Genomic DNA, 15,438 nt, shown 5'->3' with positions numbered 1-15,438 from the left:
GATATCTAATGATCCAAATACTTTCCAAGGACATGTTGGAAATCTAGGCCAGGATTTACATAGAGCCCGATGCACTGGGTTTTGATACAATTGGTATTTGTCATCTGTGTCACAGGAGGTTTTTCTGTTTTACAGATTAGCGCTGCAGTTTTAATGTTTGTTGGCAACCCTGTGCAACACACGGGTCTGAGGAAGCCATGCAGCCAGGTGGTTAAAAAGCATCCTAAAAAGATGCTAGGTGTTTGAGCAGACTAGCTCCAATTTTTCATTTGTCAGCTGTCTAGACCCTGTTGAGCTGTATCTAAAGCATGAAGTCAAAATATTTCTCACCATAATGGAGTAGCTATAAATGATGTCATAAATATCTAAGTAAACTTGGGAATCACCAGTGCTTAGCTACAGCTTGCATGTGGGGTATGACATATTGCTATTCAGGAAAATGTAGTTGAGACCATTTTCCATGACAAAACACAACTTTAGTAAAATGGATTTTTTTTGGGAAATCAAAGTTGTTTACAACAATCCACCAAAATATATTGTATTGGCACAAATCTTTTTGGGGAGTCCTTTTTTTTTTTTTTTTAAGATAAAAAAAAGATTAAATTTTATGTTACTTCTATTCCTTTTTCATCTTTTTTTTTCCATACCACCTAAGGATTAGTAACACAGAATATGTTATCTGTTATGAAATACATGTTTTGAGGTGGAGAGTCGTATGTAGTAGCTGTACATTCTAATTTGATGAAATTCGGAGCTTTGATTAGCTCTCTTAAGCCTCTACACAATTGCAAATAAAAAAGTAAGGCTTTCTTACCTTACTTTGTGTATGAAATTTTCTGGTGCAAATTGCTTCCCTGTCATTTGACTGGCTGCTGGTAAATAACCTGAATTGTGGGCTTGTGCCAGCCTGTGTCAGAACTGTTTCACCTGTCTCGTACAGACTGTAAATCCAAAAGCTGCCTTTCCTGGGCACCAGAGTAAAAGATGTAGAAGAGAATACAAAGCTTTTATTTATGGCATTGCCCAAAGACTGTCAACAGGGAAATAATACTTCCTTCTTATAAACACTGTTATGCTGTAAGAGAAGTCAACATGAGTTCTGCTCTCAGCCTCAGTGGGAGCAGGACTGGATCCAGGAAAGTATATCATGTATTTCTTCTTTTTACCTTTACACGCACAGCCTGTTGATATCCAGCTGAGAAGGCTTTTGATTGTCTCACACTGATGTATGTTATTTGCAGAAACTTAAATAGCTCCTATTATTATTATTATTATTATGGCAGGGCCTCCAGACCCCAATTAAGATTTAGGGCCATCATGGTTTGATGTTGTTTAACTATAAAAAGAAACATTGCTCTCTGAATTCATGACTCCCTGAAGCTGTGGGCATACAGTGCATGAAGAACAAATCTTTTGTCATAGAACAGTTTAGCACTTCTTACTTCAATGCATAATTATTAATGGAATTAGTGTCTCCATGCAAAGCAGCTTCTTTGTTGACTTCCTCTTAGAACTTTTCCATTTTCTTTCTATGCCAAGATGACCTTTTGGTCAACGTGAATTTTTGAACTCTAGGGAAATCTGACTGTGCCCTTTCTGTTGTTTAAATCATTCTTTCTCCTCCACACTCTCTTGGATTTTGTTCTGCTGCAGCATATTCTCAATGCACAAGTCAGGAAGAATGAGAGGGAAAAATGCCTTTGCAATTTGAGATTTATCAAAAGCTTTTCATTCTGAGATGATGGCAGGGAAATTGCATCATCTGTATATCTGTCTGGGGAGGAGAAAGCAGACTGGGAAATGTTTCTGCGGAATGATGGATTCTGGTGTCAGTGTCTGTTCCAAAAAAAACCAAAAAAAGTGTGCGGAGATTTAGAAGAATTAAAAAATATGCATGGATATATGTGACTACTTTTTGGCAACCGTAGCTGAGGAGATAGATAGCTAGGCCAGCATTGTTTCTGTTGTCTTTGAAAATTCAAATAGATATATCCAATTGATCTCAAGAGGGAAATCAAAAGAAAAGTCTACCTTTGTTCTTGAATTGGTCTTCAATTACAGCTCAGTATTGATTTCATGAAATTATTAGGCCAGACTCATGTCTGGTTTAAAAAGCTTTCATGGAATTCCCTGATCTCTCCCCTTTTGAGGATCTGCCCTGCTGATGTTATCACTGGTTTTGTAGCCATGGCATCCAAATTCCTGGCCAAGCTGCGGTTCTCGTACTGAATGTAAAGCAGACACAAAGGCTTTCTGTGAGAAACTGAAAAACTTTTAAAACGTTCGTGGTTGACACAGTGGTTGCTGTTGGGCTTCTGGTCAACCCAGTGGAGATGCAGTCGGATCCTGGACATTTGCTTGTGTGTGAATGTGATCCTCTTTCTTTAATTATTATTATTTATTATAGTCAAACGGAACAAAAAAATGCTGATTGGTTTCAGATGATCTTATGTTTTCCATATGCTATATACTCAAAATCCATCTCTTTAAACTGAAAGTTTCAGGAAATTGGAGACCAGCTCTCACCATAGGCAGCACAGCAGTTACTTGGGGCTGGAGATTGCTGGGAAAAGCTAGCCTGGCCTCCCTGCTCCTTTTCTTTGTGTTGGTAAGAACAGCCAGCCTGGCCTTTTAGATGTACCCTCACCAGCTCTGCCTCTTCTCCCTCCATTCTGTTACCACTGCTTAGGCACCACAGTATGACTCTGCATGAGCTGGTAAGAGACCTTTTGTTAGCTCTGGCCAAAAGTCCATCAAACTGGTAGTGAAATATACAGCTTGATTTCAAATAGCTTGACTTGTATTTACTCATCTGCAATGGCTTTACACTGACCTATGCAAGCTACATCTTTCATTTTGGTCCAGGAGGTGGTGGCTATTGATGCAGTGTCTTTAAAACGTTCACAGGATCAGGATAGTAAGATTTTACCTATAGCTTTTATAATATATAAGAAATCTGTAGTGATTTAGAAGGGAACTTTTGACAGCTGGACTAGGTGATCTTGGTGGTCTTTTCCAACCTTAATGATTCTAACTTCTTAGGGCACACGCAGGCCGCCCATTAATGAAATTAAATTAAAAAAGCATTAGCATGGCAGTTCAAATAATCTTTTACTATAGGAGGTGTCTTGCATTTCACTCTCAAATCCCTGGTAGGTTGATGTCAGAGATAAGATATGTATGGGTTTGATCGACTATGTCATTTCCTGCATTCCTGAGACAGATTATCACTCATCCTTAGATGGTTTCCAATCTGACTTCTTCCCACTCCAGTCCGCACATCTCTGCCTGTCCTCCTTCATAGTGTCTGGCTTCTGTCTTGCTCTTGAAGCCTTTGTGCCATGTCCGGCCGGCAGAAAACCCACCCAACCAGAAGAGAGTCAATAGTTACCTGCCAGCTGAGTGCACTGAAATGTCTGGGCGCCAGTTCCACTGAGGTCAGCAGGACCCAATCTGAGATGTTATCAGTCTTTCTCCTTAGGTTGCCTAACCAACCTAAATTAAGCATCCAACTTTAAGATGCCTAACAGTTGGCAGTGCAAATACTACCTGAGGTGCTGTAAGCCCATTAGACCTTACTAATGGGCTGCGATTTCCTCCCAGAAGGTAGAAATCTGTGCCTTCTCTTTTTCTATTGCGTCCCACTACAGAACTCTTCACCAGCCTGGATTTGATTCGAGAGCCTAAGTGATGGTTGACTGCAGCTTTTTCCCAATAGCTCATGAAGTTACAGCCTTTGTTGTGCAGAGGATTCCCAGATGTGTCTCCTGCTCCTCATAGGGGTGCAGTGAGCTGCAGCAGGGCTTCCTGTGGGTTCAGTCTTCTGCCTTTATGCCTCTATTTCTAGAACAGGCCCTACTCTTGAATAAGACACATCGAAAATAAAAATAATAAAAAGAAGTAAGGCAGATTTCCCCTATCCTCTCCACTTAATCTTTCAAGAAATGTTGCAAATCCTTAACTGGAAAAGGCCTAGCAGCAGGCATTGCTGCATTAGGGAAAATGAGGTGCAGAGCTATTTTTAAACACACTGAAATAGCACCAGACAGATTCCATTTATAGGAACTTGTACTTGTCTTCTTCTGTGCCTTGAAAAGGATAATGATTTCTGTGAAGTAATGATCCTCTCATCATAAACAGAATCCCAAGTGCTGAACCTGGTGCCCTCCTTTATATTTCTGTTCGGTTTTTTGGTCTGACTTCCCTCATTTCCTTTCCCCCCAATTCTTTAAGCAAAGACAATGCGGTGACTTTTTTCCACACTCTTTTTTTTTTTTTTTCTTCTTCGTTATAAGAAAATTAGAAGCTAGGGAAAAGCTGCTTGTGGTGCTAAATTGTTACTGGCTAGCAAAGCTGCAAGAGCCATACATGGTGGGTTTTTTTCCATAAATCAGCTGTGGAAGGAATTAGGTGGCAAGAGATGGAAGGGCGATGTTTAATCAGCTCCTGTAGGAAATCATTAGCTGCACACCCTCCTTCCATTGCTGGCTCATTTTTCATTCCCAATGGCTACTTGGCCACCAGACCATTAGCATGTTCCAGTGACTTTCTAAATGCAGTGAGAAAACATGGAAGTGGTGAAATATCTGCAGATGATACAGGGGGGAAAAATAAAGGCTGAAGGATTTGCTTGTCTTTTGGTTCTTTTTTTTTTTTTTCCTTTTTTATGCTGTCTCTCTCTCTAGATTAGAAATATACGTTGTTAAAAGTCAAGTGGCCTACCGTCTGAAAAACCATCTCTCCCTTCTACCAAATAAAAAGAGACAGAAGATTTAGTAGTAACATGAGCAAGAATAAGATTTTTTATTAGATTTACTGTATGCTCCCATTTATGGGTTTGTCGATTTCATGGCCTTTTGCACAGTCTACCATCGCAATCCAATTTCTGCAAAACTGATCAGAGATTAAGTTTTTCACTTAGGTGGCACAAAAAAAAAAAAAATTGGGTCACAATTTATTTGCAAAAAATTCAGGTCAAACCAAACTCGTGCTACTCAGCCAGTGTATCATAGCTCATCAGGGGCCCATAACTCAGCTCTGCGTCTCACTTGCAAAGGTTAAGACAAAACTTCATCTTCTACTGCCAGTTCTTTATTTGATCTGAATGAAACCAGCTCACAGATTCCAGTGAGATGAAAACCTGGCCCTCGGAAGCCAGTGTGACTTTTGTCAGAGACTGTATGCAGTGGAGATGGGATTTCTGCTCTGGGTTGTTAATCTTGTATCTTTTACAAGCCTTGTTTTGCATTAGCAGGCACATTTAGTGTGATAGTTTCCTAGGTACTCATACATATAGCTGTGGAGAGTGTGTGTATCTGTGTATATGGATGTGCTGTCCATGTGATAACCTGCAGAGCTCTGTGATGAACCTCCCTGCATTTCTCACCTCATCACCTGTCCCTTGCTTACCAATTCATTTCTCCCATGACTATTACGAATTGTAATCCAAGCCTTTGCAGATTCTTGCAGTTTCTGTGGCTTGAAAAGCAAGAGGTAGAGGAACAAATGAGTTCCAGTGCATTTTCTAGATCTGTGTTTAATGCTTTTTGAATTACTATTTTTTTTTTCTGTAGCTTCTTGGGTAACTCTAGAGCAAATTAATGTTCAGTAGTATTTTGTTCATATTCAAATAAGATGATCTGCTCACAGATCAGCTTGTAAGAAATGTTCCTATGCCAAACTCCTGTTGCTTTATAGGCAACATCTGCCAGTGAATGCATGTGAAGTTAATCGCATTATCTCTAATTAGAGGACGATATGACTGTGTTTGGAATGGAATTTTGTAGCACAACCTGTAGCAGAGGAAGGAATCGTGTGCAAAACCATGAGCCATATATTGGTCAAGTTGGAAGTACTGTGAGTTTCTGTGAAATAATACAGCTATATCTGCAGAGAAAACCTTATGGTCTTGGATTGTCCCATAGACATCAGCTCCACAGTTCTGGTCTATACTGGAAATGTCCATGGTAAGCCTGACCTCATGCAGAAGGGCCAGTTTAATACCTTTGAGAATCGGTGACATTGTTAATTCAAAGTGATGGATAACTGGTGGAGTCCACATTTAACAAGAAGAGTACATCCAGCTCTTTGTCTTGCATCCCTTTGTCATGCAGCAAAAGGGATTTCCAGTAGATAACTGGAATCTCAAGTGGGATTAATTGCATTCAAAAAGAATATTGATAACAAGGTAATACAGAGTGAATAGTCCCAGAAATATGTTTCCAATAGAGAGGGTGGGGGATTAATTCATGTTCTACTTAACAGATACTACGAAGGGAATTTATTACGCTTTGCAGAGTGACCTGCCTGGCACGAAGCACTCTAGTAAGAAGAATATCTGGAGAGTTGATTCAAAGTACCAAGTGGTCCAGATTTTTTCTGCTTCTCTCTATATGACTGAAAACCTTTAGAGCAAAGCTGGAGTCGCATCCCCTTCCTCTTGCAAGGAGCACAGACTGAAGATTCTTTCAAATGAATTCTGCTCCCAGAAGGAAGTACATCACTTTGAGGATAAAGTTTAACTTATCTGTACAAGACATATTTCTTTTTTTTTTCATTTCATCTTTAGAATTCGGAGAGTGTTTTATTTGAGCATTAACTGGCACTCCATCATACTCTGACTCCTTACAGTGTCTGCAAACCCAAAGTGAAACAAGAAGCCAGTCTGATAAGTAGAGAATACACTTTAAGAAGTAACATCTCATTTGTCAGACAGTGAAAGAAATATAGAACAGAATGATCAGAATGTGTCTGAGTGTTAGCCCTGATGCCATTTTGCTTTGGAGAACTGAAAAGGTTTCTTAAAGCAAAAGAAGGTAATGACAACCCACACCTTGCTTTTATCAGCTATTGCAAGAAGAGTGCGTCTGTCCTCAGGAAACTCTTGTCTAATTCTCTTTATCTTGGTCCTGTGCTACAGGTGGAAGTGTGGAATTCTGGAGTACTGTCACACTTTTTGTTCTTCAACAGATACCGTCTGGTTTCAGATTTGCCTTGACTTTCTTTTTACCTCTCTTGAGCTGGGGGAAGTGAAGCAGCGGCTCTCGTGCATCACAGCCTGCACAAAACTCTTAGGATTCTCCCTTTCTCTCAGGATTCCTTTGTCAGGTATGTGAAGGTTTGTCTTGTGGAGCAGGTAATGGAGGCTGTGCTGGGAGAAGTAAAAGACTCTTCCTGAGAAATTCAGAATTGCTTAAGAAAAGCTTAGGAGAAAGGTACCAGAAGCTGAAGGAGAGGCTGAAGGTGTCTTGAGGAAAAAGTGCATGAATCTGTGTGCTCCACAGGCATACATCTGACTTATGGTTTGCAGAGTGTTTTGACAGAGAGATTGTAAAGATGCTCTGTTGTGGAGAGAAGATGATACCTTCTTAGAATCATAGGGGTAGACAACAGCAGGGCATTAATCAATCTATTCACACTGTAATTTGGAAGAGAAAATAGCATTTTGTCCCATTGTTTTTTGTTGGGGGAACTCTGTTTTGTTTGCCTGCCAACGGACAGCCTCCTTTTTGCAGTAATGTAGATTTACCTAGACAGATTGTTACCTTTACTGCTGTGGCTGGCCTGGCATCATCATATGCACAATGAGACAGGTGTAGATCTCTTGACATGAGAGACAAGATTGGTGCTGGGGAAGGGCTGCAAAAGCAGCTGTGCATAGACCTACAGAGAAACTGGCCAGCAATGACACAGCAGATATTGTTTGTGGCTGATGGAAAGCTAAACTGCAAAATGCTCAGGGAAAAAGCCCTTGTGATCTCTGTCACAGAACATTTTTCCCCATTTTCCTAAAATTTCTTTTCTAGTAATCTGAGAGGCTCAGCCTGTGAGCAGAGCTGAGGACAGAAGAGGCCTGTTGATTATTTCTTGCTTCAACCCAGGGACTCAAGCCAACCTTGTGAACAAAGGTTGATTCATATTTCGAAAGAACAGGAGGTAACATTAATTTTAGGTATGGTACAAAACCAAACAAACAAAAAAAGCATTTTACAGTGTTTTTTTTTTCTTTTGCTGCCCACGTTTCAGTAGTCATGCTCTTCTAAACATGCTGGAGGAATAAAAAACTACAAAAAAGACAGAAGGGCTGCTGTTTATAAAATTGTAGTAATAGTTTAATATGTGGACAGATGACAGACACTGCTTTCAGTGGTCATCTTGGTGGTATGTGGGGCCACAGAGCACAATTCTATTGCAACTTGGAAATCCCAAGCAATAGGGAGATAAACCTCACACTGTAGATTTTAATTTTTGTGTGTAATGCAAAAAACAATGGATGAAAATGTTGATGTGTCATGGGTTAGAAATTTGGGGGTAAAAAAGGGTCAGGGAGTTTGAGTCTATAGCACATACCTGAAATAAGAAAAAATGGGGTAGTGAAAGATTCTGAAATGAGAAAGTTTGAAGTTGTTTTGTAAGGAGAAATACCTGCACCATCAGGAGTCTGGGGGGTGAACAGATCTGCAAAGATCCAAATTGAGAGCCATTAATTAGGACAGAACATGATGCCCTACAAAGTTTTGCTTAGCAACTGTATTCCAGACTGTAATTTTTTTTAGGGAGTTAGAAGGAAGTTCAAGCAGCCACGATCTTAATAGTTAATGACAACTAAGTGGGGTTCCATACTCTGCATACATTAAGTTTAAATGCAGATGTCAGGTCTCTGCTGCCACATTGAGAGGCACAGTACTGTGCATAGAAATGTGACTTGATAAAAAACAAGAGATACTAAGACAATTCTGAAGGCATGTGTTAGAATGATTTCCTCTTTTAGGCTGTTGCTTTAAATTCAACCCCTGTCATCTATGACTAGAATGTGTTAGCCTTCAATAGCTCTTTGACCTACTTGAGGTTAATTGGTGGTTTCAATCCATCCCTCCTTACGTGACTGTTCATATCCAGCTGTTGCTATTTCTGGTTTGTCCCAGACAATCTTTTTGTTTTTAAGCTGGTTTGTTTCAATGCCCTTGTTTTACAGAGACGTAAGAGCTGCCAATGGGCATCAGACCAGTAACACATCTGGTCTAGGCTTCAGCTGATGAATAGCAGCCAGGGGGAAATGGGGAGGAAAAGAAAAACAAATTTTGCAGAGCAGAGATGACTCCTGTCTCTAGGTTTTTTGTGAAATGAGATTTGGACAAACAGACACTCAGTCCAGATGATAGTGGGCAAGATGCTGTTGTTAGCAGTTGCTCCAGAAGTAGAAAACTGGTTGTGAGCTGGGATCCTGCCGTGTTAGGCAATGTGCAGACTTGTAACAGAAGGACTGATTCTTTCACAAGTAGCTCACAGATTACGGGTAAGGCAAGAGAGCACGGATGGGCGGATCCAAAATGAGGAGAGAGGAAGTGATGTGCCAATACCAATCAGGAGAATATTCAGAAATTATAGCCTGTCATTTCCATATTTTTGAAAAAAAATCAAAGCAAATCAGAGTGTTAATGAGCGTTTTGAAGTATGTAGCATCCTTTTATATCTGAGGTGAATCTCAGAGATGCTTGCTTGAAAACCCAGCAAGCATGTGATGGAGCTGGTGTTGTGTGGTGTTTAGAGAAAATAATCGATCCCTTACCCCTATTTAAGAAGTGCGTGATAATAAAAATGTAGGTGATGGAGAGCCCTGGTACAAATGAAAATGAAGAGATTGTGTCTCTGCTATCAAAGGCTCAATTACTCAGTCTAGCACAGATGTTCTGCCCTGCATTGTTGTCTTGCAAGCATATAGCAGCATGTTGAGGGATGATAGCTAGGTACTGTTACCATTTCTTTTTGATTTCAAGATGGCTATTCTGATGACATATTTCTTCCCCTTCAGTAAGAACTTGCTGCAGGGCATCTCCTAAGTGGTCTAAGAGCATAATCAACATTGATGCAGATGGTGGCCCTTTGCATGGCAGCTTATCATGTATGCTCCAGGATCCAGACTATCTGCCTGTTAATATTCAGATTCAGTTGAAAGGTTACCTCTCAGCTAAAGTCTCCAGTTGCTTGAAAAGTCCTACTTGAGAAAAGAGAGAAGCACTCTTCTTACACTTTATTAATATAGTTTTGCTCAGTGGAGGCATTTAAGCTTCTGTCAAATGCTTTTTTTTTTTTAAGAAGGGTCCTTGGCAGAAAAAGAAATTCCAAGCACTGGTCCAGAGTAGCTGAGATTATCCTTTATGTCAGAATGCAAAGCACACAATGCATCTGCTTGTGGGGATGGGAGGGGATTGCTCCTATGATGACTTCTGTGTTTTGCTTGGGAGGACCTACACCCTTTTGGCTCTTGGGATATATTGCTGTTCTCTTTTTGTTTTGATAACTGGAGTCAAGGGCAACCAGGGTTTTTTGTGTTGGAAATATCCAAATAAAACTCAATAAATGAAGACCAGCTGTGGGCTGCATTTTGGAAGGTCTAAACAAGGGGAAGAGGCCATATAGAGGATGGAGATGGTTTCTGTGAACTAGGTACTGCACACAGAGCTGCAGATCAGAATACTTGAGATTTCTGTGGCAGAAATCTGATATTCAACCATTTGAAATTTCTGTAACAGAAAAGATTTTTCACCTTTGTCTCAGTGAGCCAAAAGCCTTTTTTTAGCTCAAATTTGCCTGCTCTGGCCTTGTCGTGGAGAAGGTCATTGCAGCTTATAAGAGCAGTATACTTCTCCTGCCCTAAAAAAATAAAAGGATTTAGACAGACAAATCCCTTTTGTTCAGGCTCATGGAGCGATGGCCACAGAGCAGATTGTAATAAGTACTGAGATCTGTTGAAACTGCACTCGACAGCACTAAACGAAATGTTCTCCTCCCACTGGAGGTCAGCAGTGAAATGTTTTATCAGTTAAAGACAATGGGGACATCTCTGCTGAGTGTGACAAGCAGCAGGGCTTGCCATTTTCCTGTCAGCTTCTGATTAAAGTGAAATTAGTTCAAGCTTAGATTAACAAAATCATTTTGTCTTTCCTCTTTTTATCTCTTCTTCATTCCAAATTTTATTTTTTGTTTTATTCAAAGCCACATTATATCTCTTCACTGGCATGTATAATTAATTAGAAGTCTCAGGAAAACAACCAGCTCCCAGAGGAGCTGCGGTGAAATTGCCTGGTGTTTCCACTATAGCTCCCAGCCTTTTTGGTTGTTTTAAGGAAGGTATTTTTTCATATGAAATTATTTTCATTTTCCTTTATTTTTCCCTCCTGTCCCTGATGTAGTCTCTTCAGATGAATGTTCCATTTGATCTCAGTTGGCCTTACGTGATTCCGGCCACAGCATCGTTTTAGATTATTTTTAATGTCACTCCTTAAGTACCATCTAGTCCAACTCGTTTGGGGTTAGAAGGTGGGGAATAGGGAAGCAATGTCACTCCCACTGTAAGTAATGATCAGGTTCACAATCACCTGAACCTGAACATTCGTAAGTCTATGAGTCTCAATGAGATGCATCCCAGAGTCCTGAGGGAATTGGCTGATGTAGTTGCCAAGCCACTCCTGATGATGTTTGAGAAGTCATGGCAGTCAGGTGAAGTCCCTGGTGATTGGAAAGAAGGCAATGTCACACCCAGTTTTAATTTGGGTAGAAAGGATGATCTAGGGAACTACCAGCCCGTCAGCCTCACCTCTGCTGGGGAAGATCATGGAGCAGATCCTGCCAGAAGTTATGCTAAGGCACATGAAAGAAAGAGAGGTGATAAGCGATAACCAGCATGGCTTCACCACGGGTAGGTCCAACATTGTGGCATTCTGTGATGGCACAACTGCATCAGTGGACAAGGGAAGAGCCACTGATGTCATCCATCCGGACTTCAGTAAGGCCTTTCACATAGTCCCACACAATATCCTTCTTTCCAAATTGAAAAGATATGAATTTGATGGATGGACTGTTTGATGGATGAAGAACTAGTTGCAAGATTGTACCTAGAAGGTAGTGTTCAATGGCTCAGTGTTCAGATGGAAGTCTGTGACTAGGGGTGTCCCTCAGGGGTCAGTAATATAATCATCAATAACATCAACAGTGTGATAAGTGCACCCTCAGCAAATTTGTGGATGACACCAAGCTGTGTGCTGAAGCCATCATGCCTGAGGGATGAGATGCTATCCAGAGAGATGGAGGCAGCCTCGAGCAGTGAGCCCAGGAGAACCTGGTGAGGTTCAGCAAATCCAAGTGAATGAAAGGTGTTTTTTTTTTAAATGTCAAGGATAGTGAAGCACTGGAACAGGTTGCCAGAGAAGTGGTGGATGCCCTGACCCTGATCATTCAGGGTCAAGGTATACCAGGCTTTAAGCAACCTGATCGTGTTGTAAGTCACCCGGTTCATTGCAGGGGAGTTGGACTAAATGACCTTCAAAGGTCCCTTCCAACTCAAATTATTCTGTGGGTCTATGAAATAAGCAGTCACTTTTTGCTCTTATCACAAGTCAGTTATCTCCAGTACCCGTCTGTAGCTTAGGAAAAAAATAAAGGAAATCCACTGTTATATAGAAAGAGAAGGAGAAAAGACCTATTAAATATGGTAGTCCTTGCTCCTTTTTGTAACTGCTAGAAATTTCCTACTGCTAAAAGGCAGTGAATTGTTAGGAAAGGAAACTGAAGACTGTGTATTCCCAAGGTAGTCTCTCTGTGATCAGCTCTGCAGTATGGACAACAGTAGAGCCATCACCTCTGTGGTGACCCAGGCTACTGCATGCTCCTGACCACCTCCAAGAACCCACTGCAAAGTGAAATTCAAATGACTTGGCTCAGCAGCCAGGATATTGCTGTCCTGACTGCAAAACTGCCTTTCTTTTCTTGTGGAAAGGAAATGAATGTGACTGTACTATGCTGGTTGAGGAGAAAGTGAATGCTTCCAGATTCCTGAGCTGGATTTTGAATCACAGAAAGACAGTGTGAGTTGGGACAGGATGCAAAGAGCTTTGTCAGTGTCCTCTGGATACCAAGTGCCTCAGAGCGGAGTTCAAGTGTGTACAGAATTTAAGAATGGTTGCATTTTGGACTTTTTCTTTGCTCATGCAAATACAGATTCACAGTGCATTTTAATTTCTCGCTGTAGGATTGAAGATGGTTTTATTTAGAGCTGTAGTTTTGCTGGTGACCTGACAGTCTCTGGATATGTTTAAGGGCTGAGGTCTTTATAGCTTGAGGTGTCTGACAGTAGAGAAAATAAGGACTTGAGGATTAAAAAGAACAACATGGCAGAGACTGGCAGGTAGATGTTGGCAGGAAAGAAAGAAAGAGATGCTGTCAAAGTAGGTGTTGTTTGGCACTGGCATGTGGAAGCTAGACAGAATTAAAAGCCGTCTCTCTCTGTAACAAGTAACTCTACCAGTAAAAACACAAAGCAAACACCTCAAAACTAACCCAAGCCCTTATCACAACCTGGTGAGGAATTGAATTTTCAAAGTGAAAACCAAATCTTTCTCTGCCTTCTGATGTATTGCTAAACTAAAGGGCCTGCTGGCCCACACGTGTGAAAACTCAGCCTAAATCAGCTGTTCGGCTCTCTGTCTGGATCAGAATTGAGCCGGCATCTAAGTTAATAGGACAAACATGCTCTGCCAGTCCTAACTGCTGTGTCCAAATGAGTTTGCTCCTAATGGAGTAGAGCTAGAAACAAGGGTCATGATGGAAATACAAGCTTTCACTGCAACCCCTGTCACACAGTGGTAGAATGTGACATTTGTCTAACCCTAAACCTAATCCATTTCTTGGTTTATAGATATCCTGCATTGCACGGCATGCAAGTGCTAGGGGTAGCTTTTCAGGCAAAAGAAGGGGCGTAGGAAAACACCTAGTTATCTTCAGGTAAGTGAGAGTAACAAAACGCAGGTTTTTGACTTCAGAGAAGTTACAAAAAGCAAATAGCAGGGAATGTTCCATCAATTCCTGCTCATTTTGCAGTTTGCTGGCTGATCTCTCTACAGCAATTCCGAATGTGCCAATCATTTTCATCACTTAGAAGTTTATGAGATTTTGTAGACAATTCCGTGATAGAACACAAACAGGTGATTTCAAATGGACCAGACTGTGCAGCTTTTCCTTCTCACACGAGGCTGGATAGGAAGCAAGCAATGAGCCTTTAAATTACGCCTCTTCAGATGCGCAGTTACTCTATGCAAAACTGTAATCAGACCTGAGTCAGCCTTAATGGCTCTGGTGCCTGTGATGGCAGTTTCCCATAATCCATCACCTCACAGTTGCCTCTCAAGAATGTGTTTTAGGCATTCTCCAAATAACATAACTGTCTCTGCTTAAGAGAAGGAAACTCGTGAGACAAGAAAATCACCACTCAGCATTGATGCTGAATTCTGCAGCATCTTTGGTGAACCTTTTGCAGTCCTCAGTTACCGGTCTGCATCTCTGTGTATCTGTGAAGATGGGTGCCCAAGAGCTCATACTGAAGAAACAAACCATTCTCAAACTCGCTGATACTTTGTCCCTTTTAAGCTAAGTTTCTGACCAGCAAATCGCTGTGCTCTTTTAGCAGAGATTATCTGCTATTCTGAGAGTAATGAAGGACTGTGACACATTTGCGGCATCTTTTGATGCTGATGTTCTCAGACACAGCAGATGCTGGAGAGAGCACTCAAACCTGCATTTTGTTGTTGAAAGTAATTTTGAATCTCAGTGTATACCAATACTGGATAAAGAGTTTTTATTGCTTCCAGAAGTCTGGTTGATAGTGTAATTGTGGAGAAAGCAAAGGAGCTATGGTTTGTCAATACCACCAACTATGTAGACAGAGAATGAGTGCTTTTCAGATTTACTGCTGTTATTTTGAGTATATTTCTTCTCGCTTTACATTTTTTGCCCAGGCCACACTCACAGTGGTCCCACATTCTCCCTGCTCTCAGATTCAGATTATGGGGAGATGAAAGGGGTGAGACAGTCAGTGCTTTTTCTGTGGCTGAACTATTCACTCGCCAGCCTACAAAGTGAAATATGGAAGGCTTCACAGTATGAAGTGCTAGAGCTAAAGCTGAGGTCCTTGCACTTTAGGACAGTTGTCTCAGCTGCAGCACAGACAGACATAAATGTAAAATTGTTGCTGTTGTTTAGCTTTTGGTTGGGCTTTAGGATGTGATCTATCACTTTTGTTTGCTTCAAGCAGGTCATTGTCTGCATTCACTACTAATTGACATTTGCTCATGTAGAATGGGCAAATGGTGTTGAGACCTAAGGCTTGATTCTCAGCTGTTCTAAACATCTGCCTGCTGATGGCACTCAATCCTGGGGTGAGCTGTCGTCTGGCCAGAGATCCTCTCAGTCATCTGAAGAGCACCCTGAGGGGACGTTTAAGCATGCTAGAACTGCTGGAACATGTTCTTGCAAAGTCTCTGCTCCCTCTTCTGTGAGCAGATCCTTACTGCAAACCTTCCCTTTGGCAAGTATCAGGTGTTCTCTGACTCCAGGGAAAAGCTGTTCATGGGTAGGAGGGATGCTCAGAGTAGGCAAAGGTGACAA

General features: G+C 41.1%; 1 protein-coding gene across 1 annotated transcript in view; it reads left to right on the top strand.

Moving 5' to 3' along the window:
- Window positions 1–15,438, top strand: part of AGBL1 (AGBL carboxypeptidase 1) — a 374,640-nt gene that overhangs the window by 214,152 nt on the left and 145,050 nt on the right. The window lies entirely within an intron of this gene.

This window comes from Phasianus colchicus, chromosome 12 (genome assembly GCF_987193195.1).
Source record: "Phasianus colchicus chromosome 12, bPhaCol1.hap1.1, whole genome shotgun sequence".
Classification (NCBI taxonomy): domain Eukaryota; kingdom Metazoa; phylum Chordata; class Aves; order Galliformes; family Phasianidae; genus Phasianus; species Phasianus colchicus.
Note: the sequence above shows the minus strand (reverse complement) of the source record. Positions and strands in the feature narration are given on the sequence as shown.